Source organism: Dendrobates tinctorius, unplaced genomic scaffold (genome assembly GCF_039654945.1).
Source record: "Dendrobates tinctorius isolate UK_male_01 unplaced genomic scaffold, ASM3965494v1 ptg000032l, whole genome shotgun sequence".
NCBI lineage: Eukaryota > Metazoa > Chordata > Amphibia > Anura > Dendrobatidae > Dendrobates > Dendrobates tinctorius.
Genome location: NW_027361700.1, coordinates 33,435,594 through 33,460,910, shown reverse-complemented (window position 1 = coordinate 33,460,910; position 25,317 = coordinate 33,435,594).

Here is a 25,317-nt window from a genome sequence, read left to right as displayed (position 1 = left end):
CGGCCATAGGTGTGTGATAGAAAACTGCAAGTTCTGTATCCCAGCCAGTCACTCTACTACATACAATTACAATAGATGAGAGACAGGGCTGAAAACTGGGCCCATGCTGTGTCCTCCAGAGCAATGTGCAGCCTCACACTAGGAGTGCCCCCTCACTGCCCGCCATGTGCTGAGTTATTAGTGCCCACTCACTGCCCGCCATGTGCTGAGTTATTAGTGCCCACTCACTGCCCGCCATGTGCTGAGTTATTAGTGCCCACTCAAATGTGCCGAGTTACTCCACGATTATTTATTTTACACATGATAAAACATAATCCATTCAGGCCTGTGCTATCCACCATCTTAGGTAATATAAAATAAGCTCTTGGTGGGTATACTCTCATCATGCAACATACGAGGGAGACAATATAAACAGGATGGATATATCCGGCAGGACAGCATGTAACATAAGAGGACTAAAGGCAGCAATAGCTACAGAAATCAAGCACTAAGCTGGAAGTCATGTCCAGGTTATACGTACAGCCAAGAAAATGACCTGGAGACACAGGATGTCTATACCCAGCATGATCCGTATATAGCAGAGTGAGGAGTGATATCATGTATACAGACCTGTGGTACAGGTGAAGTATTCAGCACAGGAATAGAGCCTTTACACATATACCACATATAGTGAGTAACCTGGTTACACTGGATCTGTACACCCAGCATCAAAGTATGTAACAGAGATGAGGTCACATACAGATCATCAGACTCCATAACTGGGAAGGGGGGATAATCAGCACACAGCAGAGTCAGTATACAGTGCACTAACAGGAAGTGCAGCCTCTCATCATCATACATATACCATCCCCCGACTGCTCCTCTCACCAGTGTCTCTAATACATGTGACTGCCCAGCTCCACCATAGTAATGGCAGACACTGTATGTGTCCCTGCTCTGTCCTATCATACATAAACCCAGAACTCATGAAGACTCTGTATAATACAGCAGTAATGTGGTATATCAGAAATGTCTGCAGGGAGGTCACACGAAAGCTGCCTCTGCAATAAGTGAGGGAACATGGCAGCTACATGAATTTCTGAGGTAATCTTGAGCCCAGATATGATGTAGGATCTGATACTACCCTAGTACACACTACACAATGTCTGAGGTGAATGCAGAGGAGTATATCAAACATGTCTGCAGGGAGGTCACACGGAAGCTCACAGTCTGTGAGGAAAAATGCAGCATGCACATGAGGGACAAGGCAGCTGCATGAATTGCTGAGGTAATATTGGTCCCATACATAATGTAGGTGCTGATACTACACTAGTACATGATGTCTGAGGTGAATGCAGAGTAGTATATCAAACATGTCTGCAGGGAGGTCACACAGAAGTTGTCTCACAGTCTGTGAGGAAAATGTAGCACGCACATGAGGGACATGGCAGCTGCATGAATTGCTGAGGTAATATTAATCCCATACATAATGTAGGAACTGATACTACACTAGTACATGATGTCTGAGGTGAATGCAGAGTAGTATATCAAACATGTCTGCAGGGAGGTCACACAGAAGTTGTCTCACAGTCTGTGAGGAAAATGTAGCACGCACATGAGGGACATGGCAGCTGCATGAATTGCTGAGGTAATATTAATCCCATACATAATGTAGGAACTGATACTACACTAGTACATGATGTCTGAGGTGAATGCAGAGTAGTATATCAAACATGTCTGCAGGGAGGTCACACAGACGTTGTCTCACAGTCTGTGAGGAAAATGTAGCACGCACATGAGGGACATGGCAGCTGCATGAATTGCTGAGGTAATATTAATCCCATACATAATGTAGGAACTGATACTACACTAGTACATGATGTCTGAGGTGAATGCAGAGGAGTATATCAAACATGTCTGCAGGGAGGTCACACAGAAGTTGTCTCACAGTCTGTGAGGAAAATGTAGCACGCACATGAGGGACATGGCAGCTGCATGAATTGCTGAGGTAATATTGGTCCCATACATAATGTAGGTGCTGATACTACACTAATACATGATGTCTGAGGGGAATGTGCTCCTATTATCTGTAAATGTGAGGTGATAACCCCAGTATTATACTCCCTGACACTGCAGACATGCTTCCTCCTGTTCATCCTGTGCATGAAAGAGAGAGAGAGACACAGATTTCCTGCTCTATATAAGCCCCACCCTCCTCACAGTAACCCACCAGGCACAGACATACTGTGCTTCTTACTCAGAAAGCAACATCACAAGTGCTTAAAATCTACACCACTATCCCAAAAAAACTGCAGGAGTAAAGGTCCACCCATCCCCAAGTCATGTCCTCCTCCGCCTACGGCTCCAGTGGTTTCTTTAGTGCAGATGCATTTAGGCCTGTCTGGTTTGTATCTGAATTTTTTGGAGGATTTTTTCCTCTTTTTGAGGTTTTCCTGTTTGAAAAAGGAAAACTGTATGTAAAATGCTTTTGTTTAGTAAGAATGATCTTAATAAAAAAAAGAAACGTAAAGCGTCTGTTTCAAAGCCATTACTTTCCTAATAATTTTCTTAAAAGCTGATTGGTTACTAGATTTCACTATTCAACCTGCCTACATTATTAACCCCTTCACCCCCAAGGGTGGTTTGCACGTTCATGACCGGGCCAATTTTTACAATTCTGACCACTGTCCCTTTATGAGGTCATAACTCTGGAACGCTTCCATGGATCCCGGTGATTCTGACATTGTTTTCTCGTGACATATTGTACTTCATGTTAGTCATAAAATTTCATTCAAATAACTTGCGTTTATTTGTGAAAAAAACAAATTTGGCAAAAATTTTGAAAATTTCGCAATTTTCCAAATTTGAATCTTTATGCCCTTAAATCACAGAGATACGGCACACAAAAAACTTGATAACTAACATTTCCCACATGTTTACTTTACATCAGCACAATTTTGGAACCAAAATTTTTTTTTGTTAGGAAGTTATAAGGGTTAAAAGTTGACCAGCGATGTCTCATTTTTACAACACCATTTTATTTTTAGGACCACATCACATTTGAAGCCACTTTGAGAGGTCTATATGATAGAAAATACCCAAAAGTGACACCATTCTAAAAACTGCACCCCTTAAGGTGCTCAAAACCACATTCAAGAAGTTTATTAACCCTTTAGGTGCGTCACAGGAATTTTTTTGAATATTTAAAAAAAAATGAACATCTAACTTTTTTTCACAAAAAAAATACTTCAGGTTCAATTTTTTTTATTTTACCAAGGGTAACAGGAGAAATTGGACTGCAAAAGTTATTGTGCAATTTGTCCTGAGTACGCTGATACCTGATTTGTGGCGGGGAATGACTGTTTCGGCGCATGGCAAAGCTCAGAATGGAAGGAGCGCCGTTTGACTTTTTCAATGCAAAATTGGCTGGAATTCAAATCGGACGCCATGTCACGTTTGGAGAGTCCCTGATGTACCTAAACAGTGGAAACCCCCTACAAGTGACCCCATTTTGGAAACTAGACCCCCCAAGGAACATATCTAGATATGTGGTGAGAACTTTGAACTCACAAGGGCTTTACAGAAGTTTATAACGTACAGCGGTACAATTAAAAAATCATATTTTTTCCACAAAAATGATCTTTTCACCCCAATTTTTATTTTCCCAAGGGTAACAGGACCCTAAAAGTTATTGTGCAATTTGTCCTGAGTATGCTGATACCCCACATGTGGGGGTAAACCACTATTTGGGCGCATGGCAGAGCTCGGAAGGGAGCAGCGCCATTTGACGTTTTTGGCTGGAATTGAGATCGGACATCATGTCGCGATTGGAAAACCCCTGATGTACCAAAACAGTGGAAACCCCCCACAAATGACACCATTTTGGAAACTAGACCCCCTAAGGAACTTATCTAGATGTGTGGTGAGAACTTTGAAGCCCCAAGGGCTTCACAGAAGTTTATAACATAAAACCGTACAATTAAAAAATCATATTTTTTCCACAAAAATGATCTTTTCACCCTCAATTCTTATTTTTTCAAGGGTAACAGCACCCTAAAAGTTATTGTGCAATTTGTCCTGAGTACGCTGATACCCCACATGTGGGGGTAAACCACTATTTAGGCGCATGGCAGAGCTCGGAAGGGAAGCAGCGCCATTTGACGTTTTTGGCTGGAATTGAGATCGGACACCATGTCGCGATTGGAAAACCCCTGATGTACCTAAACAGTGGAAACCCCCCACAAATGACACCATTTTGTAAACTAGACCCCCCAAGGAACTTATCTAGATGTGTGGTGAGCACTTTGAACCCCCCAGTGCTTCACAGAAGTTTATAACGCCCGGACGTGAAAATAAAAAATTCGTATTTTTTCCACAAACATGATCTTTTAGTCACCATTTTTTTTATTTTCCCAAGGGTAACAGGAGAAATTGAACCGCAAAAGTTGTTGTCCAATTTGTCCTGAGTAAGCTGACACCCCATATGTGGGAGAAAACTACTGTATGGACACACGTCAGGGCTCGGAAGGGAAGTAGTGATGTTTTGGAATGCAGACATTGATGGAATGGTCTGCGGGTGTCATGTTGCCTTTGGAGAGCCCCTAATGTACCTAAACAGTAGAAACCCCCCACAAATGACCCCATTTTGAAAACTAGACCCCCTAAGGAACTTATCTAGATGTGAGGTGAGCACTTTGAACCCCCAAGGGCTTCACAGAAGTTTATAATGCCAGGGCATGAAAATAAAAAAATCGTATTTTTTCCATAAACATGATCAATTAGTCCCCAATTTTTTTATTTTCCCAAGGGTAACAGGAGAAATTGAACCCCAAAAGTTGTTGTCCAATTTGTCCTGAGTACGCTGACACCCCATATGTGGGAGAAAACTACTGTATGGACACACGTCAGGGCTCGGAAGGGAAGTAGTGACGTTTTGGAATGCAGACTTTGATGGAATGGTCTGCGGGTGTCATGTTGCCTTTGGAGAGCCCCTAATGTACCTAAACAGTGGAAACACCCACAAATGACCCCATTATGGAAACGAGAACCCCTAAGGAACTTATCTAGATGTGTGGTGAGCACTTTGAACCCCCAAGGGCTTCACAGAAGTTTATAATGCCCGGGCATGAAAATAAAAAAATCGTATTTTTTCCACAAACATGATCAATTAGTCCCCAATTTTTTCATTTTCCCAAGGGTAACAGGAGAAATTGGACAACAAAAGTTGTTGTCCAATTTGTCATGAGTACGCTGACACCCCATATGTGGGAGAAAACTACTGTATGGACACACGTCGGGGCTCGGAAGGGAAGCAGTGCCATTTTGGAATGCAGACTTTGATGGAATGGTCTGCGGGTGTCATGTGCGTTTGGAGAGCCCCTGATGTACCTAAACTATTGAAACTCCCCACAAGTGACCCCATTTTGGACACTAGACCCCCCACGGAACTTATCTAGATGTGTGGTGAGCACTTTGAACCCCCAAGTGCTTCACAGAAGTTTATAACGCTCGGACGTGAAAATAAAAAAATCATTTTTTTCCACAAAAATGATACTTTTGCCCCCAATTTTCTATTTTCCTAAGGGTAACAGGAGAAATTGGACCCCAAAAATTGTTGTGCAATTTGTCCTGAGTAGACTGATACCCTACATGTGGGGGTAAAACACTGTTTGGGCGCATGGCAGAGCTTGGAAGGGAAGGATCACCATATGACTTTTTCAACTCAGAATTGGCTGGAATTGAGATCAGACGCAATGTTGCATTTGGAGAGCCCCTGATGTGCCCAAACAGTGGAAACCCCCAATTCTAACTCCAACCCGAACCCCAACACACCCCTAACCCTAATCTCAGCCCTAACCCTAGCCCTAACCCAAGCCCTAACCCTAGCCCTAACCCTAACCCTAGCCCTAACCCTAGCCCTAACCCTAGCCCTAACCCTAGCCCTCACCCTAATGGAAAAATGGAAATAAATACATTTTTTTAATTTTATTAATTTTCCCTAACTAAGGGGGTGATAACGGGGGGTTTGATTTACTATTTATGGCGGTTTTTATTTTTGGCAGCTGTCGCACGCTAAAAGACGCTTTTTATTGTAAAAATAGTTTTTGCATCACCACATATTGAGAGCTATAATTTTTCCGTATTTTGACCCACCGAGTCATGTGAGGTCTTATTTTTTGCGGGACGAGTTGACGTTTTTATTGGTACCATTTTCGGGCACGTGACATTTTTTGATCGCTTTTTATTCCGATTTTTGGGACGCAGAATGAACAAAAACCAGCGTTTCATGAATTTCTTTTGGGGGAGTGCGTTTACACCGTTCCGCGTGCGGTAAAATTGATAAAGCGGTTTTATTCTTTGGGTCAGTACGGTTACAGCGATACCTCATTTAGGTCGTTTTTTTATGTTTTGTCGGTTTTATGCAATGAAAACTATTTTATATAAAAAATAATTATTTTTGCATCGCTTTATTCTGTGAGCTATAACTTTTTTATTCTTTTGCTGATGATGCTGTGTGGTGGCTCGTTTTTTGCGGGACAAGATGACGTTTTTAGCGGTACCATGGATATTTATATGCGTCTTTTTGATCGCGCGTTATTACACTTTTTGTTTGGCAGTATGATAATAAATCATTATTTTTTGCTTGGTTTTTTATTTTTATCTTTTAAGGGGTTCGCTAAAGGGGTTAACTAATGGGACAGTTTTATAGGGCGGGTCGTTACGGACGCGTCGATACCTAATATGTGTACTTTTATTGTTTTGGGTTTTTTTTATTTTCAAAAAATGAATTTATTGGGGAATATTTATTTTTTTTTACTAATTTATTTGGCGATTTTTTTAAAATTATTTTTACACTTTTTTTTTATTTTTTTTTTTTACTTTATTACATAGTCCCAGGTGGGACATCACTGTCCTGTGACAGATCGCTGATCTGTCACATCACAGATCACTGTGACAGATCAGCAATCTGTCACAGGCATTGAAGAAGACTTCCTCTTGCCTGCGCTTTGCAGGCACTGAGGAAGCCGGCTTCCTGCAGGCCCCCGAAGGCCCCCGTTGCCATCTTGGATTCGGGGGCCTGGAGGAAAGGAGCCCCCCGCAGCAGCGCTACACATTGCGCTGCCGTCGGGGGCTCAGGGAAGCACGGAGGGAGCCCCCTCCCTGCCGATGCTTCCCTTTAACTCCCGGTACACCGCGATCATGTTTGATCGCGGTGTGCAAGGGGTTAATGTGCCGGGTGTCAGCTGTGATAATCAGCTGACACCCGGCCGCGATCAGCGGCGCTCACCACGTGGGCGCCGCTGATCGCGGTAGACGTACTATCCCGTCCATGGGCATAGGGGCCCGGGTCCCATGGACGGGATAGTATGTCGGATGTCAGGAAGGGGTTAAAGAAGCCCTCCTGCCATCAAAATTTGTATCCTCTTAATATATTGCAGTCATCATATTATATAGCGCTGTGTACTTGCAATTTCTCATTTTACCTTTCTACCCATTAAATTCTTCTCTTTTCTCTGCTCTATGTAGAAACAGAAAGTCTTTTGTCCCTGCATTTATAATTCCTCTCTTTAACTCCTGACCCAGCTGCGACCACCTCCCCACTACCAGGTATTTTTGCAGTGACTCATGCAGGAAAAACTGTCCTCCTGTTTCTATATGGAGCTTAGAAGGATTCAGCAAGTCAGTTTTTAATCATATGTCATAGACGTAATGGAAAAGAGAAGAATTAGCTTAGTAAAAAGGCAATATGAGCAATTGTAAGTACAAAGTGCTATATAATGACTGCAATATGCTAAGTGGATAACACTTTTGATGGGAGGAGGGATTATTTAAATAGATCTCTTAAAACTGATGGTATACTGTAAACTTTAAAAAAATCAAGAATATCAGTTTAATCCTAATCTTTGCTCCTCCGTGTCACTCCTTCCTGCTGCTGTGATCTCACTCTACTCAGTAAAAGCTGCAGCTGTCAATCAGGCTAGGTGAGCTGAGAGTGCATATACTTTGAGTCATGAGCTATTAGTTTTTCTATAGCTGGACTCATACATTTATCATGTTAATATCTGGATTAGAAAAGAGTGACTATGATGAAATTTAAATTTACAGCATAGAAGAAATAATTTAAAAGTTATATTTGACAGATTTTCTGAAATTCCTTCAGGGAAATTGTACTCGCTTTGTTTGTTTCTTTTCAACCTTTATTTTTGGCACTGGCTAGACCTCCACAAGATTTCATGACTATAGATAAAGCAGAGCGCCAACCAAGGAGCTTCCTTGAGGAGACAGATGAGGGACAGGGGTATTCCCATCTGCAAAATCCTATCCCAATATGTAGCAGGTGTATTAATAATAATTAAAAATAACATTACCAAATACTGACAATTAGAAATGTAGTACAGTTCTTCTGATTAGCTATGTAGTTTTTCCCATGTGAAGGACATTGCAGTAGCTTAGGTATCCATGGTTACGACCACTAACAACTAACTCACTGTCACTATATGAGTGGTCACACCCATGGATACCGAAGCAACTGCAATGCTCTGCACATGGGGAAAGAGTGAAAACAACATAGTCAATCAGAAGAACTACTGTATACTACATTTCTAATTGTATGTGTTTGCTAATATTATAAAACCAACTACATATTGGGACAGGATCTTGGAGATAGAAATGCCCTTTTAAGTATTCTATTTTTCTATTTATTAACCCCTTCTTGACTCTAAAAGAAATATAGCAGAATGGCGTTTGGAAGGACACCATTTTACTAAATTTGAATGAATTGAATTTTCTTTGAATCAATTCACACATCTTTAATCAGGATTATTCAGCCATTTCTAATGTAGGGTTTCAAAGAAAGTACACAAAACTCCTCAGGTCTAAGTGGCCTATTTAATAATGTACGCAATTGTCATTGTGAAATCAGGTGACAGATTCGATTTGAAGACACTTGTGATTGATTGGTACAGGCCGATTTTGCTTTCACGTTTCAATAACTGGAACGCCTGGGGTGATGTACTGTATATCATGTGTATGTGGTGATGACTGGTGGTGATCGACTTTTGGCTTTTTAGGGTCGAGTTTCGTTTCATGAAACCCGACTTTTCCAAAAGTCGGGTCGAGCAAAATCGGCCGACTATAGGGAAAAGTCGGGGTCGTCCCGAAATAGCCCAATGTAAGTCAATGGAGAATTAAAGTCGGCAGTGAGAGGAGGACAGGAAACACACCAACAGTGCCCATTTGAATGCCAAAAGCATAAATTCTTGTTACTGAAGCTTGTCAACCTTAATTAACTTCATAATACTAGTTACGCACTGAAAAATGGGGGTTATTTGGCTACAGTTGTGGGGGGGGAGGGCTGGCTCCAGGTTTTCATGTGCCCTGGTCCAAAGAGCGCCCCTTTAAAACATAGCACAACTCATGATGCTCCGATACGGCAGAGAAATAGCGGTATAGTACAATGAAAAATACTTCACTTCTTACATCTCATGACTGATATCCATTTTAAATTCTCCAATACCTCCAAAAACGGACAGTATATAACTCCATACAGTATTATGGCCAGTGCTTAGTGCGCTATACAGAGTAATGAGGCCCATATATTTCTCCATACGGAATCATTATTCCCATATAATGTTTCAAACGTATATGATGAGCTCCACATAATGCTACAGTATATGTTGGTCCCAATGGATGAAGCTCCACTGTGTTATGGGCCCAAATAATGCTCCATATATAATGGGCCCCATTTCTAATGCTCTAGTGTATAATGGGCCCTGTAAATGCTGCTCCAGTGTCTGATGTCCACCTTTGGAATGCTCCAGTGTATGGTGGGCCCCATATATCATTCACCAGAGTATAGTGCTCCCCAAAAATTGCTGTCCCAACATTGGAAACAATTACATAAGTCTCCTTGCTAGGGAATCCCTGCACTACTCTGAACTCCTTGTCGTCCCCATCTTTCATCTCACTGCACTTGGCTGTTTAGTCCCTCCCACCGGCAGAGACACTTTTCCGTACTATGCGGTGCCAATGCCATCGCCCATGAGTATGCCTCCCCACCTGCTCAAGGAACCTGCACTTTCATCTGCACCTTCCTCTTTGTCACCGTGTAAGGTGGTATAGTATGCGGGAAGGGGAACCTGAGTTTCCTTTGGGTCAGATTCTGGCTGTGTAGAGTGCGAGGGGTATGTAGTGGTCTGGGTCAATGTACCAGCAGCATCATCCAGCAGTGGCTGGGCCTCAGTGCACTTGTGGCGTCCCCAAGAGTACGGTCGCCACTGTGGCATTGCCTTCCTCCTAGGGAGTGTGTTGTCAAGCTTGGGAGCAACGAAGGATCTCTCTAGCAGTGAAACCAACACACAACACATTTCCCACTCAAGGCCAGTAGAGAGACCTCTGAACCTGACTGCTGAGGAGCTGCTCTCTGTGGTCGGGAGGAGGTAAGTTAGGGCACTCTGTGCAGGGAAGGGGAAGTGTGTGGACGTCAGAAGGGGAGCTGGAGGATGAGCAGAGTTAAGGCTCACTCCTAGCTGGAGCGCATGGTCCGGATTCCGGTCTCCGAGTTTGTAGGGACACTGACGTTCCTGCAGCAGAAACCGGGGGAAGTAGCAGGTATAAATGCTCTGCACCCAACTAAGGCTCGGAGGCCCCAGCATCAACGTGTGCGAGGCAGAAGGAAAAGGCTACAGCTGTCTGCCATACAAGTAAAGTCTGAGGAACATCTGTTAGACAGGAGGCGTTTCAGTGAAACATGGTCCTGTGAGTGCTTCCCCCACAAGCGCTAGAAAGGAGACGTTCAGGAAGGTACATGTTGGCGGAGTGTTGGAAGGGAGCTTTCCATTCTGGTCCCGGAGGTTGGCAGAGGTCCTGACCCGGAGGACACAGCACGGAGGCAGGCATCTGTGTAACCTGCAGACTGTGAGTAAAGCTTTGGAACTGCACGCTCTGGTGTCCTACAGTTATTCCAGCACCGCTACATCTGGGTACCAGCACCTACACCGCCTGTGCCTTTCCCCCATCACTACATCTACACTTCCCTGGGACTCCAGCTCCACCTGTGGGGAGCTTCACCATCTTTGCTGCACAACACCATCAGTCCCAGAGGATCTGCATGCAGCGTCGGCCTAACATCTATGTTGCCGAACACCACAGGTGGCGTCAAACTATCTATATAAACTCTTTACCATTATACCACGCCACTTACATGGGTGCCCTGGGCCATCGTCTGGGTCACCGCTGCTGTGACACATCCCACTGACACCGGCCCGGTACCGAGTACCCCACAGCCCTGGGAGGGCGTCCCATATGCCGACTGCTGATCGGGCGGCCTTATTCCCATGAACCTCCAAACAGCGTCCCTGAAGGCAAAGTTTTTGGTTTCCGGGGGCAGTATGATTGCAAAGCTGAACCTTAAAGGAATGTCGAAAAGGGCACCACCAGAAGTGGAGCCTGTGGCTTAATTGGACTGCACCCGGGAAACCACTACCATACAAGCTAGAGAAAAGATGGACAGATTGCACGCTTTGTCGATTCTGTGTGTGGTGTGGTATGTCTGTTTGTAGATGTGCTAGCGATTTCTCAGCTTTATTTAACGACCGAGACTCCGGCATGGCCCCGCGGTACGCGTAAAGCTTACTAGAGGGATACGCGAGCCTGTGGCACGTGAGATCGAGCAATAACAGGTCTAGCATTCCAGTACATGTCCGGGGCTGCATGCACGCTACACTGAAAGGACCAGCTTTTGTCGCTTACAGGTGCAGATAACCTGCTGAACTCCGTTAGTGATGGGGATCTGGGATTCAGATTATTCCCCGCGAACGATGATTTCCCAGTAAGTTCAGGTCAACCGCAATTCCGGAGTTAGGCCTAACTGTCATTCCTGAAAAAATTACGTGTCCAAACCACAGGTGCTGTAGCTTGCTTAACAGCTCGGCAGCCGTTCTCAGGCCCAGTATGGATTCAACAACATTGTAGAAAGTTGATAAAGGGTACAGTTTCACCGGATAACACATATATATGTAGCCTAGTTTACACATTAAAAATATATGTCTATAGATCAGGAGGCAGACTCAGATGTTCTCAGGCCCAGTATGGATTTGACCAGGTTGTACAAAGTTGAGAAAGGGTACTTTATCACTGGATAGCAGGTATATATAGCATAGTTTAAACATGTAAAATCTGCGTGTTCTCAGTATGGATTACACAGCAATCTAAAAAGTGGAAAAAAGGAAATGCATTTGAGGCGTACACAACTATATACTTTTGGTGTTATTTTTAAATCTTCATACAGTATATATTTCTGTCTCAGTAATACAGTCCAGCCTCTCCGCAATAGGAAATGAGATGCATACAATTAGTGACATAAAGGCTATTGATTGCAGAAATCTAGGAATTATAGTTCACAGGAAAAACTTCCGTCACAATTCTCATAGGCGATGCTGACCCTCAATTAATTTGTGTTTTGAGACAGTGAAAACATTTTTTTGTGAATAAAGTCTTGCTGTATCGCACTTCCGTTGATTCCATCACTGTTACTCATCTCAATCCAATTTTTATCACAGGGAGCGATGTAAACATGGTGCTCACTGGCTATCATAATCTGTCACGTAACTTTGGAGTGCAAAAGACAGAAGCCACAGGCAGTAGGCGATTCTATTTGATTGGCATGAGATGGCACATTTTGAAATGTGCGCCGGAATGTCACATGTTTGTGAGTAGGAAAACTGTGAAAGCTGATGATAAACCACCACTGCATATAATTGTGAGTCGACGTCCATAAGAAATGGAAGCCACTGATCATCTGGAGTTAGAGCCCGGCCAGCAGGACAGAGCATAGCTACATCTTAACCATCATCTTTCAGTTCAATCAATTTGTAGTGGCAGTCCCAGTGAAGGATTTGACAGCACAGACTACACAGCGGAGGAGCAGGGAAAGGTAAACATTGCCCAAGCAAGGGGGGCACACTCGTGGGCGTCGATACTGGCACTGGGCCCCTCATAGTACGGCGGTGTGTCTGACGGCGGGTGTGCACCACCACTGTCAGAGACACTTGATTGCACTATAAGGGACCCTATGCCAGTGCCCGCGCCTAAGAGTCGGCCTACCCACCTGTCCAGGGCAACGGCACTGGCACGGTTTTGTGCGCTAGGTGGTGACCCCGGCCATGGGGGGGGCGCCCACTTAGGGAGGTTTACAAAGTGGCATATGTAAATGTGGGTCATTCAGCTACTGCAAAAGGCGAAATAGGTCAAGTTCGCGGAATAGGAGGAAGACCAAAGCAAGCCATTTTTCTGGCAACCTATGTGTCATCAAGGGAAGGTGGGACAAAATCCTTGGAAACCCATGCATGGTTCATTTTAATGAAGGTTAGATCATCCACATTTTGGGTTGACAGACGGGTACTTTTTTCTGTCAGGATTGATCCAGCTGCACTGAAGACTCTTTCCGATAGCACACTTGCAGCTGGGCAAGCGAGCTCCTGTAAGGCATATTGTGCCAATTCAGGCCAGGTGTCCAGTTTAGCGGCCCAATATTCAAAGGGGAATGACCTGTGCAGGAGAACATCGATATGGGAGGAAAAGTAGTTTGTAACCATAGATGACAACTGCTGTCTCCTGTCACTTTCCATCGATACTGTATTAACAGTTGTGTGAGCGGTCCGTGAAAAATCAGTCCACAACATTGTCATGAAACCCCTGTCTCCAACGCCACTTCTGCTGTGTGCACCACGAACACCTCTGCCAAGCTGCCCTCCGGCCTGTACGGCTCGTGCGAGAACCATCACCGCTGCTGTGTGGTGGGAATGCCTCAACCAACCGGTTAACCAGAGTTGCTTGTTTAGTAGCCAATATTAGGTCAAGGTTCTCCTGTGGCATGATGTTTTGTAATTTGCCTTTATAGCATGGATCCAGGATGCTGGCCAACCAGTAGTCTTAATCGTTCATAATTTTGGAAATGCGTGGGTACCTTTTTAGGATCTGCAAGGCATAATCTGACATGTGAGCCAATGTTCCCAGTGTCAATGATGCACTGCGAGTGCTGGGTGGAGGAGCACTTTCTGGCAAATCCACATCCCTCCAGTCACACACAAACCCTGTACCAGACCTTGCCACGCCAACATTTTCACTTGCCCCACGAGAAGCATCCTCCTCCCCTAAGTAATCATCCCCATCATCATCCTCCTCCTCCTCTTTTTCCTCCACCTCGTCCAGGAGAGGTCCCTGGGCAGACAATTCCCTGAGCAGACAATGGCTGAATGTCATCAAGGATTCCCTCCATCTCTTCCGCCTCGTCAACATTGGCTGCAGACGCCTGCTCCTTAAGGTGCGTCAAAGTTTGCATGAGCAGACGCATAAGTGGGATGCTCATGCTTAGGATTGCGTCGTCTGCGCTTACCAGCCGTGTGCATTCCTCAAAGCACTGAAGGACTTTACAGAGGTCTTTCAGCTTCGACCACTGCACACCTGTCAACTCTATGTCTGCTCTCAAAGTGCCTGGCCGTGTATCCTCACACAAATGCTTCTGCTCGCACAGCCGCTCAACCATGTGCAGGGTGGAGTTCCATCTTGTTGCAATGTCGATAATGAGGCAGTGGTTGGGAAGGTGGAGCAATCGCTGCAGCTTCTGCATACGAATGGAGTGTACAGGCGACCGGCGGATGTGCGTGCACAGTCTTCGCACCTTCTGGAGCAGGGCTGTTAACTCTGGATAATTATTGAGGAAGCACTGCACCACCAGGTTCAAGGTGTTAGCCAAGCAAGGTATGTGGCTGAGTTTTGAAAGGGCTATGGCTGCCACAAAATTACGGCCGTTATCACTAACTACCTTGCCTGCCTCAAGATGTACACTGCCCAGCCATGACTCAGTTTGTCGCTGAAAGTACTCGGCCAGCACCTCGGCGGTGTGTCTGTCACCCAAACATATCATCTGCAACACAGCCTGCTGATGCTTTCCACTAGCTGCTCGATAGGGGGACACCTCGTGTGCAACAGTGGCAGCTGCAGATGGAGTTCTCGTACGACTGCGCTCTGTGGACGAGCTTTCGCTTCTGGAGGAGGAGGAGGAGGAGGAGGAGGGTCGAACGCCTACAGCCAACTGTTTCCTATACTGTGGGCTAGGCAACACTGTCCCACCACCGCTGTCCCCTGTGGACCCTGCATCCACCACATTAACCCAGTGCGCAGTGATGGACACGTAACGGCCCTGGCCATGCCGACTGGACCATGCATCAGTTGTGAGGTGCACCTTTCCACTCACTGACTGCTTGAGTGCATGGACAATGCGGTCTTTCACATGATGGAGGAGGGCTGGGATGGCTTTGCGAGGGAAGAAGTGGCGACTGGGTAGGTCATAGCGTGGTACTGCATAGGCCATGAGTTCGCGGAAAGTTGCGCTTTCCACCAACCGATAGGGCATCATCTCTAACGAGATTAGTTTGGCAATGTGGGCGTTCAAACCCAGTGTACGCGGATGAGAGACTGAGTACTTTCTTGACCTACTCCTAGTGTCTGGGAGGGTGAGCTGGACTTGAGAGCTGCATATGGTGGAAGTAGCGGTAGACAGGGCGGACTGAGAGAGGGTTGATGATGGTGATGGAGTTGGTGTTCTTTCTGATGGCCTAGATTCAGTCTTTCGCTGATATAACAGTGGGATTCCCTGACTGCTGTGGCCTTGCAACGACACCTCAATATTTGCTGCTGTGCTAACCGGTGGGCTTACAGTGGGGGGAACAATGTAGCATTGCTGACTACCTTCTTTGTGATCAGTTGCACATGTGGTACTTGAGGTTTGGTGTTGTGTCCACGCTTGCAAGTGCATGCTGGTTAAATGTCTAAGCATGCAACTGGTATTCAAATTTTTCAGATTTTTCCCTCGGCTAAAGGTCTTTGTGCACTTCTTACAGATAACCTTGGCCTGATCATGAGGATTTTGTTCAAAAAAGTGCCACACTGCACTCTTCCTACTGTGGCAGACATTTTGCGGCCTAGTACGCTGTGATATTTTGACCCTCTGGACAAGCTGTCCAGCAACTCTTTTGATTTTTGGAACTTGTATTTGGAGTGCTCCGGGCCTGCCAGATAACAGCTGTTGCGATGTCGATGTCTGCTGTGGATGCTCCTCCTCCTCATTTGAGCTATTGGAAGCAGCACCCTCTTCCCCCAATGGATGCCAATCTGGGTCAACAACTGGGTCATCCATCACCTCCTCTTCAATGTCATGTGCACCTTCCTCTGTGTCACTGTGTATGGTGGTATATAGTGTGCGGGAAGGGGCACCTGAGTCTCATCAGGGTCAGAATCTGGCTCTGTACACTGCGAGGACAATGTTTGCTCTGAGTGAATGTACCAGCAGAATCATCTACCAGTGGCTGTGCATCAGTGCACTCCATGTCAGATTCATCTTGGCCTGGGTAATTCACCATTTGACTTGATAATCCAGGCATGGTATGTGAAAACAGCTCCATGGAGTAATCAGTAGTATGGCCTGCGTCATCCTTCAATCTTGGTTGGGGTGAAGGACACAAGGAAAGGTGTGGTTCATGAACATGAGCCTCCAATGGCGACTCAGTGCTTTTATTTTTTACAACTTCAGAAGAGGAGGCGATAGAGCTGGAGGCTGAGTCAGCAATGTAAGACAAAACTTTTTCCTGAAGCTCGGGCTTTAAAACAGTTTGCCAACTCCTAGAAAACTAAGCCTTCGAGGCCTTGTGGAGCCAGACGATGACGCAGGCTCAACACCTCCTGCATTCGGCCCTATTTTGCTTTTGCCACTACCATCAGATCCACCACCAACACCATCATTACCAGCTGCCAACCTCCGCCCAATTCCACGGCCTCTTCCACCAGCCTTCCTCATTTTTGGTAGAAATGTAGACAAAATCCAACAAACTATATAGTAATGTAAAACAAGGTACAAAGTGTCTATAGGACAGGGGATATTTTGAATTTCTGCACACACTTGCGGAAACTGGACACTTTTGGATTGTGTGAGGCCCACTGAATATCTCAACGCTATGTCACAGGCTCGATGTCGCAGGTGTGAAAAATGTCACTAGAGGATAACGGAGATTTTGAATTTCTGCACACACTTGTGGACACTGGACACTTTTGGATTGTGTGAGGCCCACTGAATATCACAGCGCTATGCCACAGGCTCGAAGTCGCAGGTGTGAAAAATGTCACTAGAGGATAACGGAGATTTTGAATTTCTGCACACACTTGTGGACACTGTACACTTTTGGATTGTGTGAGGCCCACTGAATATCACAGCGCTATGTCACAGGCTCGATGTCGCAGGTGTGAAAAATGTCACTAGAGGATAACGGAGATTTTGAATTTCTGCACACACTTGTGGACACTGGACACTTTTGGATTGTGTGAGGCACACTGAATATCACAGCGCTATGTAACAGGCTCGATGTCGCAGGTGTGAAAAATGTCACTAGAGGATAACGGAGATTTTGAATTTCTGCACACACTTGTGGACACTGGACACTCTTGGATTGTGTGAGGCACACTGAATATCACAGCGCTATGTCACAGGCTCGATGTCGCAGGTGTGAAAAATGTCACTAGAGGATAACGGAGATTTTGAATTTCTGCACACACTTGTGGACACTGGACACTTTTGGATTGTGTGAGGCCCACTGAATATCACAGCGCTATGTCACAGGCTCGATGTCGCAGGTGTGAAAAATGTCACTAGAGGATAACGGAGATTTTGAATTTCTGCACACACTTGTGGACACTGGACACTTTTGGATTGTGTGAGGCCCACTGAATATCACAGCGCTATGTCACAGGCTCGATGTCGCAGGTGTGAAAAATGTCACTAGAGGATAACGGAGATTTTGAATTTCTGCACACACTTGTGGACACTGTACACTTTTGGATTGTGTGAGGCCCACTGAATATCACAGCGCTATGTCACAGGCTCGATGTTGCAGGTGTGAAAAATGTCACTAGAGGATAATGGAGATTTTGAATTTCTGCACACACTTGTGGACACTGGACACTTTTGGATTGTTTGAGGCCCACTGAATATCACAGCGCTATGTCACTGGCTCGATGTCGCAGGTGTGAAAAATGTCACTAGAGGATAACGGAGATTTTGAATTTCTGCACACACTTGTGGACACTGGACACTTTTGAATTGTGTGACGCCCACTGAATATCACAGCGCTATGTCACAGGCTTAATGTCGCAGGTGTGAAAAATGTGACTAGAGGATAACGGAGTTTTGAATTTCAGCACACACTTGTGGACACTGGACACTTTTGGATTGTGTGAGGCCCAGTGAATATCACAGAGCTATGTCACAGGCAGAAATTGGCTAGTGTATGACAAACTACAAGGTGTATATAGAATTGGGCAGAATAGGAATCTCCCTAGAGTGTAGGTCTGTAAGAACGGAACATGTCCTCGACTTATCCTTACAGAGCGACACACAGATAGATTCACTGTGGCCGTGATAACAGCCGTTACACGGTACTGAGAGAGGAGCGTGCACGTACACGGCTGTCTGGTGTACGTAAAATTGTCAAGCTCCGTGTTTTTTAAGTATACGGACTGACACACGCTGTCTCTCTATAGTTTTGAATGTGATCAAACAGCAAATATTTTTAACTGTTTGAAAGCTAGACAAAACTAGAAGGTACAGGTCTGTAAGAACGGAACATGTCCTCGACTTATTCTTACAGAGTGACACACAGATAGCTTCACTGTGGCTGTGATAACAGCCGTTACACGGTACTGTGTGAGGAGTGTGCACCGCTGTATGGTGTAAAAAAATGCACGCTCAGTACCTCACCAGGACAAAAAAAAAAATTGGGATTGCTTTTAAAAAAGCAGTTGGCAGAGCAGTGGGTAAACAGCAATGCAGCCGTCAGGAAGCCTTAGAAGGCAGCCTAACAACCAACACTGCTGATCCAGCAAATTATAGCCTCCACTTGCACTGCACACACAGTGACTGGTGTGTTGTACAGGCAAAATCGCTAGCAGCAGAAGCAGTTTTTGGTGTCTTCTTCCCTGCCTAATGCTCTCCCTACAGAATCAGCAGCAGCTCTCCCTATTCTGAGATCAGCATGAGTAACCTGGCGGTCGGCGTGCATGCCCTTTTATACCCCCCTGTGACGCCCACCAAAGCAAGCCAATCACTTGCATGCCCTTCTGAAAGATGGTGGTGACCCCTGCCTATGTCATCACGTCGCCCACAGTGTCCGTGGATCCTGATTGGCTGAAAAAGAGCGCAAAACAAACTTTTGAAACGCGACTTTGGCGCTTAAGTCGTCGACCTTGTGGTCGGGTTTCGTTTCATGACACCCGAATTTGCCAAAAGTCGGCGACTTTTGAAATTTTTTGACCCGTTTCGCTCAACTCTAGTGATGACAATGCTCTGGGTTCACTCCAATCTGCACATTGCTTATGTCAGAAGTAAGGCAGCACATCTAATCAGTCTCATTACCATTACCATCACTTTGTTTGTGTGCATTCTATTATTGATGATTTTCATTTTAGGATTATATGTTACTAATTGCGAAAATTGTTCTTGTTCTGGTGTTTACTCATAGCATGCTCTAGTGACTGTAAAAGATCACTTCAGATACTCCAACACACATCTTGTTAAATCTAAACAACTCCTTGGACCAAAGATTTATCCTTAAGGACCCTTTTACACAGGCCCATAACCAGCTGAACAAGCATGTATATTCTCTCATTCAGGACCCTTGTAAGTGTAAGCAGGTAGACTGGCTGCCCACACCCCACATTGAAGATATGTGTTCTGATATAATGCATTGCACTGTTTAAATATGATTTTCACTGTTTGACAATTACACCTAGTTGGGGAATACAAAGAGTTAATAGTTGGGACCATCACAGAATGGGAGGGGCTATTCCTGGTACTGGGTCAGATAGGGCCCAGCATTCTGCAGTGTAAGACCTAAGGTCTGACAGTTGGCAGACTGACATGCTATAGTGAGCTGTGTGCAAAGAGGGAAGACATCAGATAATACATCGAAAGGACTAAATAAGTGTCACGGTCATGCGGGTCGGGGTACTTGGTAGCCATGCAGGCAGTATATCAGGGATATCACAGTGGCGATGGCCCAGCACCGTGGCCCTGACCGGACAAGTGAAAGGGGAGTATTTACAGGGGATAATAATAGTTTATGGTTTTAACGTGACGCCAGCTGAGGTGTCTGGCCAGGGATGCTCAGCGCTGCATGTGGGTTCCCCAGAGAATAGATGGTAATGCAGCAAGGTGGATCACTCCCCTCAGCAGGGATGTGGGTTCTAGTGAGCAGTGCAGCTGAAAGAAGAAAGGAGGTAAAGGAATTCATTCTTTACCTTTACTGATGATGGATAGCAAGTTGAATCCAGGGGTGCTGGTCACCAGGACCTGGGTCCAGCCAGCCTGGAAGCAGCTGGAGTCCACTCTACTAAATGGGTAGCATAAGCCTTCCTTTCTATTCCCATCTGTTTGGAGATTCAACAGCTTATGGGCTGATCTGTGCTCCCTTCTTGTCTGCTCTGCAGCCACTCCATCCAGCATGCATTGCGAGCTCTTTGTACACTGTTCTCTCAGTCCCAACTCTGAGCCTTCTGTAATGGAGTACTGTTGGTGCTGCAAAGGTGGTCAGAGAACCTGCAGTCCCTCGGTATCCAGATTTTCCTCTCAGGATTTGCAATCCCTGGTAGCCAAGGACTCTGATGCCCTGCTCTCGGTGTAATCCTAAGGTGAACCTTCAATATCTCCAACCCTGGAACTCCTGTCTCCACGTGCGTCTTCCTCCCTTCCCTTCCTCACACTACACTGTCCTCTCTCTCCTGCCCCCCAGCCAGAAGAGGCAATCTCTCTCAAAACTAGGTGCTTGTGCTCCCTCTTCTGGACAGAGTTAAGGCTTATTTGTGGATGCGTGGTTTACCTAGTGTAGGGAGCTCCATTTCCTTCCAGACGTGATACCACCATCAGCTAAGGAGGCGATACCATTGTGGTGCCAGACTGCAGGGGCACCACATTCCCCCTAGTGGATCACAGTACGTCTCCGACGGTAAAGACATAAAATACAAGTTATTACCACTTAAAACATGTTCATAATAACAAATAACATTGCATAAAAAGATTAAAAAAATTATAAAAATGTTGAATAATAAGTTGGTGATCACAGCCCCAAACCACCTTTTAATTTGAGGTATCATCCCTGGGCGTGGCTAAAGGGCACACAGATCATATCTGCATATTCTCTTCGGCCACGCCAGCAGTTTTTGAGGTCTCCTGAAAGTGCAAACTTTGGTCAAGGTGCAAGAGTTCCTGAATTGCACTTTGTTATCCTTGCCTGAAAACCAGCAGGAAAAGGCATCTAAGGCTGAGTGCAGATGTACTTTTTGGCCCTGCGGATTTTTCCGCACAGAATGGAAGAAATCCGCAGGTCAAATGACCTGCATTTTTCCTGCGGATTTCTACCATTTTTCCTGCGGTTTTCTTGCGGTTTTCTTGCTGTTTTTGTGCGGTTTTCCACTGCGGTTCTCCCCCTGCGGATTTGGTGACAGGGGAGATGGAAAACGGCACAAAAGAAGTAACATGCTGCGGATTTTGTACCGTAGGAAAACCGCGCGGAAAAATCTGCAGCGTCTGCTCAGCGGTTTTTTTTTTTCATTGATTTTAAGACTACTGTACATCACAATGCGGATATGCAACGTTTCTGCACGGTAAAATCCGCTGCGGATCCGCTGCAAATCTGCTGCAAATCTGCATCGTGTGCACACAGCCTTATGGGTGCAACTATTCACAGGTTAGTCCTCGTCACCACATAGTCCAATGACCATACATGTCCATTCGTATTCAACTCCAGTCAGGCTTATAAGTTCTTACAATAGTTTTTGTAGCCAACGAAGCATAGTGGTTACTGGGTCTCACATTAGTCCATGTGGGTCCAAATCCATTAGACAATTTTAAACAATGCTACGTTAAAGCATACTGTACTTTTACATAGTTTCAAGCTCTAGGGAAGTACTTTAAAAGTCGAATTTATAGTGACTAGGGGTATGTCCTTGTGTACTACTCTGGGATCTACGCAATACTGGGATACCTGCTGACAGTACTACGGTAGGATTTACATAATACAGGAATACTGGATGATTTTATGCCACTTTTTGAACCTACCTAGGGTACGATAAGCTCACTGCTGGTAAGGGAAGAGTTCTCTGGAGCTGAAAGCAGGCGAAGCATCTGTAGCTAGGGTTAACTGCTCTTCTTCAATGTCTCTGATGTTTCTGGCATTGTCAACTGCGGGAACGTTAGAACTGGCACTAGAGTTGAGCGAAACGGGTCAAAAAAATTCAAAAGTCGCCGACTTCCGCCAAAGTCGGGTTTCATGAAACGAAACCCGACCTTAGCGTAAGGTCGGCCACGAGGTCGGCGACTTTAGCACCAAAGTCGCGTTTCAACAGATGCTTTAGCTCTCTTTTTCAGCCAATCAGGAAGAACGGACACTGTGGGCAACGTGATGACATAGGCAGCGGTCACCAGCATCTTGGAGAAGGGCATGCAAGTGATTGGCTTGCTTTGTGGGGCGTCACAGGGGGTATAAAAGGGCGGGGACGCCGACCGCCATGTTACTCATGCTGATCTCAGAATAGGGAGAGCTGCTTCAGCTGCTGATTCTGTAGGGAGAGCGTTAGGAAGGCAAAAAGAAAAAAAAACTGCTTCTGCTGCTAGCGCTTTTCACTGTAGTTACTGTGCAGTGAAAGGTGAAGATTTTTGCTTTTGTGCAGCAGCACTGGTGGTGATTAGCCTTCTTTTAAGGCTAGCTGCATTGCTGTGTGCACACTGGTGTTCAAACTGCTTTTTTATAAGCAATCCAAATTGAATTGTTTTGTCCTGGTGAGGTAGTGAGCGTTCATTTTTTCACACACCGTACAGCGGTGTACGCTCCTCACACAGTACCATGTAACGGCTGTTATCACGGCCAAATTGAAGCTATCTACGTGTGTGACTCTGTAAGGAAAAGTCGAGGAGTTTGTCCGTTCTTACAGACCTACACCTTATAGTTTTGTCCATTTTTCAAACAGTTTAGTATATTTGTTGTTTGATTACATTCAAAACTAGAGAGAGACAGCGTGTGTCAGTCCGTATACAAAAACACGGAGATTGACAATTTTACATACACCGTACAGCGGTGTACGTGCACGCTCCTCTCTCAGTACCGTGTAACGGCTGTTATCATGGCCAAATTGAAGCTATCTAAGTGTGTGACTCTGTAAGGAAAAGCCGAGGAGTTTGTCCTTTCTTACAGACCTACACTCTAGGGAGATTCCAATTCTGCCCAATTCTATATACACCTTGTAGTTTGTCATACACTAGGCAATTTCTGCCTGTCACATTGCGGTGTAATATAAACAGGGCCTGACAGAATCCAACTGTGTCCTGAAGTCTAGAGAGATTCCAATTCTCCACAGTTCTCTATACACCTTTCTTACACCATCCAGAATCTGCCTGTCACATTGCGGTGTAATATAAACAGGGCCTGACAGAATCCAACTGTGTCCTGAAGTCTATAGAGATTCAAATTCTCCCCACTCCTATATACACCTTGTACCTTGTTTTACAGTACCATATAGTTGGTGGTTTTTTGGGTGCATTTTCCCCAAAAATGAGGAAGTGTGGTGGAAGAGTCCGTGGAAGTGGGCGGGGGTTGGCAGCTGGTAATGATGGTGTTGGTGGTGGATATGCTGGTAGTGGCAAAAGCAACATAGCACTTAATGCAGGAGGGGTTGAGCCTGCTTCATCGTCTGGCTTCACAAGGCCTCGAAGGCTCCCTTTTCTGGGAGTAGATAAACTGCTTTTAAAGCCGGTGCTTCAAGAACAGGTCTTGGCTTACATTGCTGACTCAGCCTCCAGCTCTATCGCTTCCTCTTCTGAAGTTTTAAAAAATAAAAGCACTGAGTCGTCATTGGAGGCTCATGGTCATGAACCACACCTTTCCTTGTGTCCTTCACCCCAACCAAAATTGAAGGATGCGGCAGGCCACACTACAGATTACTCCATGGAGCTGTTTTCACATACCATGCCTGGGTTATCAAGTCAAATCGTGAATTACCCAGGCCAAGATGAATCTGACATGGAGTGCACTGATGCACAGCCACTGATAGATGATTCTGCTGGTACATTCACTCAGAGCACTACATTGTCCTCGCAGTGTACTGAGGCAGAATCTGACCCTGATGAAACTCAGGTGCCCCTTTCCGCATACTATACCACCATACACGGTGACACAGAGGAAGGTGCACATGACTTTGAAGAGGAGGTGATGGATGACCCAGTTGTTGACCCAGATTGGCATCCATTGGGGGAAGAGGGTGCCGCTGCCAATATCTCAGAAGAGGAGGAGGAGCATCAACAGCTGTTATCTGGCAGGCCCGGAGCAGTCCAAAAACAGGTAACAAAAAACAAAAAAGAGTTGCAGGACAGCTTGGCCAGACGGTCAAAATAGCACAGCGTGCAAGGCCTCAAAATGTCTTCCATAGTAGGAAGAGTGCAGTGTGGCACTTTTTTGAACAAAATCCTAATGATCAGGCAAAGGTTATATGTAAGAAGTGCGCAAAGACCTTTAGCCGAGGGAAAAATCTGAGAAATTTGAATACCAGTTGCATGCTAAGACATGTAACCACCATGCACTTGCAAGCGTGGACGGACTACCAAAACTCACGTACCACATGTGCAACTGCTCCCAAAGAAGGTAGTCAGCAACACTACATTGTTTTCCCCCTGTAAGCCCACCGGTTACCACACCACCAGCAGCAAATGTTGAGTTGTCGTCGCAAGGGCAAATCAGTCAGGGAATCACACTGTTATTGCAACGAAAGACTGAATCTAGGATATCAGAAAGAACACCAACTCCATCACCATCATCAACCCTCTCTCAGTCTGCCATGTCCACCGCTAGTTCGACCATATGCAGCTCTCAAGTCCAGCTCACCCTACCAGAGACTATGAGTAGGACAAGAAAGTACTCATCCTCTCATCTGCGTACACTGGGTTTGAACGCCCACATTGCCAAACTAATCTTGTTAGAGATGATGCCCTATCGGTTGGTTGAAAGCGCAGCTTTCCGCAAACTCATGGCCTACGCAATACCACGCTAGGACCTACCCAGTCAGCACTTCTTTTCTCACAAAGCCACCCCAGCCCTCCACCTTGTGAAAGACCGCATTGTACATGCATTCAAGCATTAAGTGAGTGGAAAGGTGCATCTCACAACTGATGCATGGTCCAGTAGGCATGGCCAGGGCCGTTACGTGTCCATCACTGCGCACTGGGTTAATGTAGTGGATGCAGGG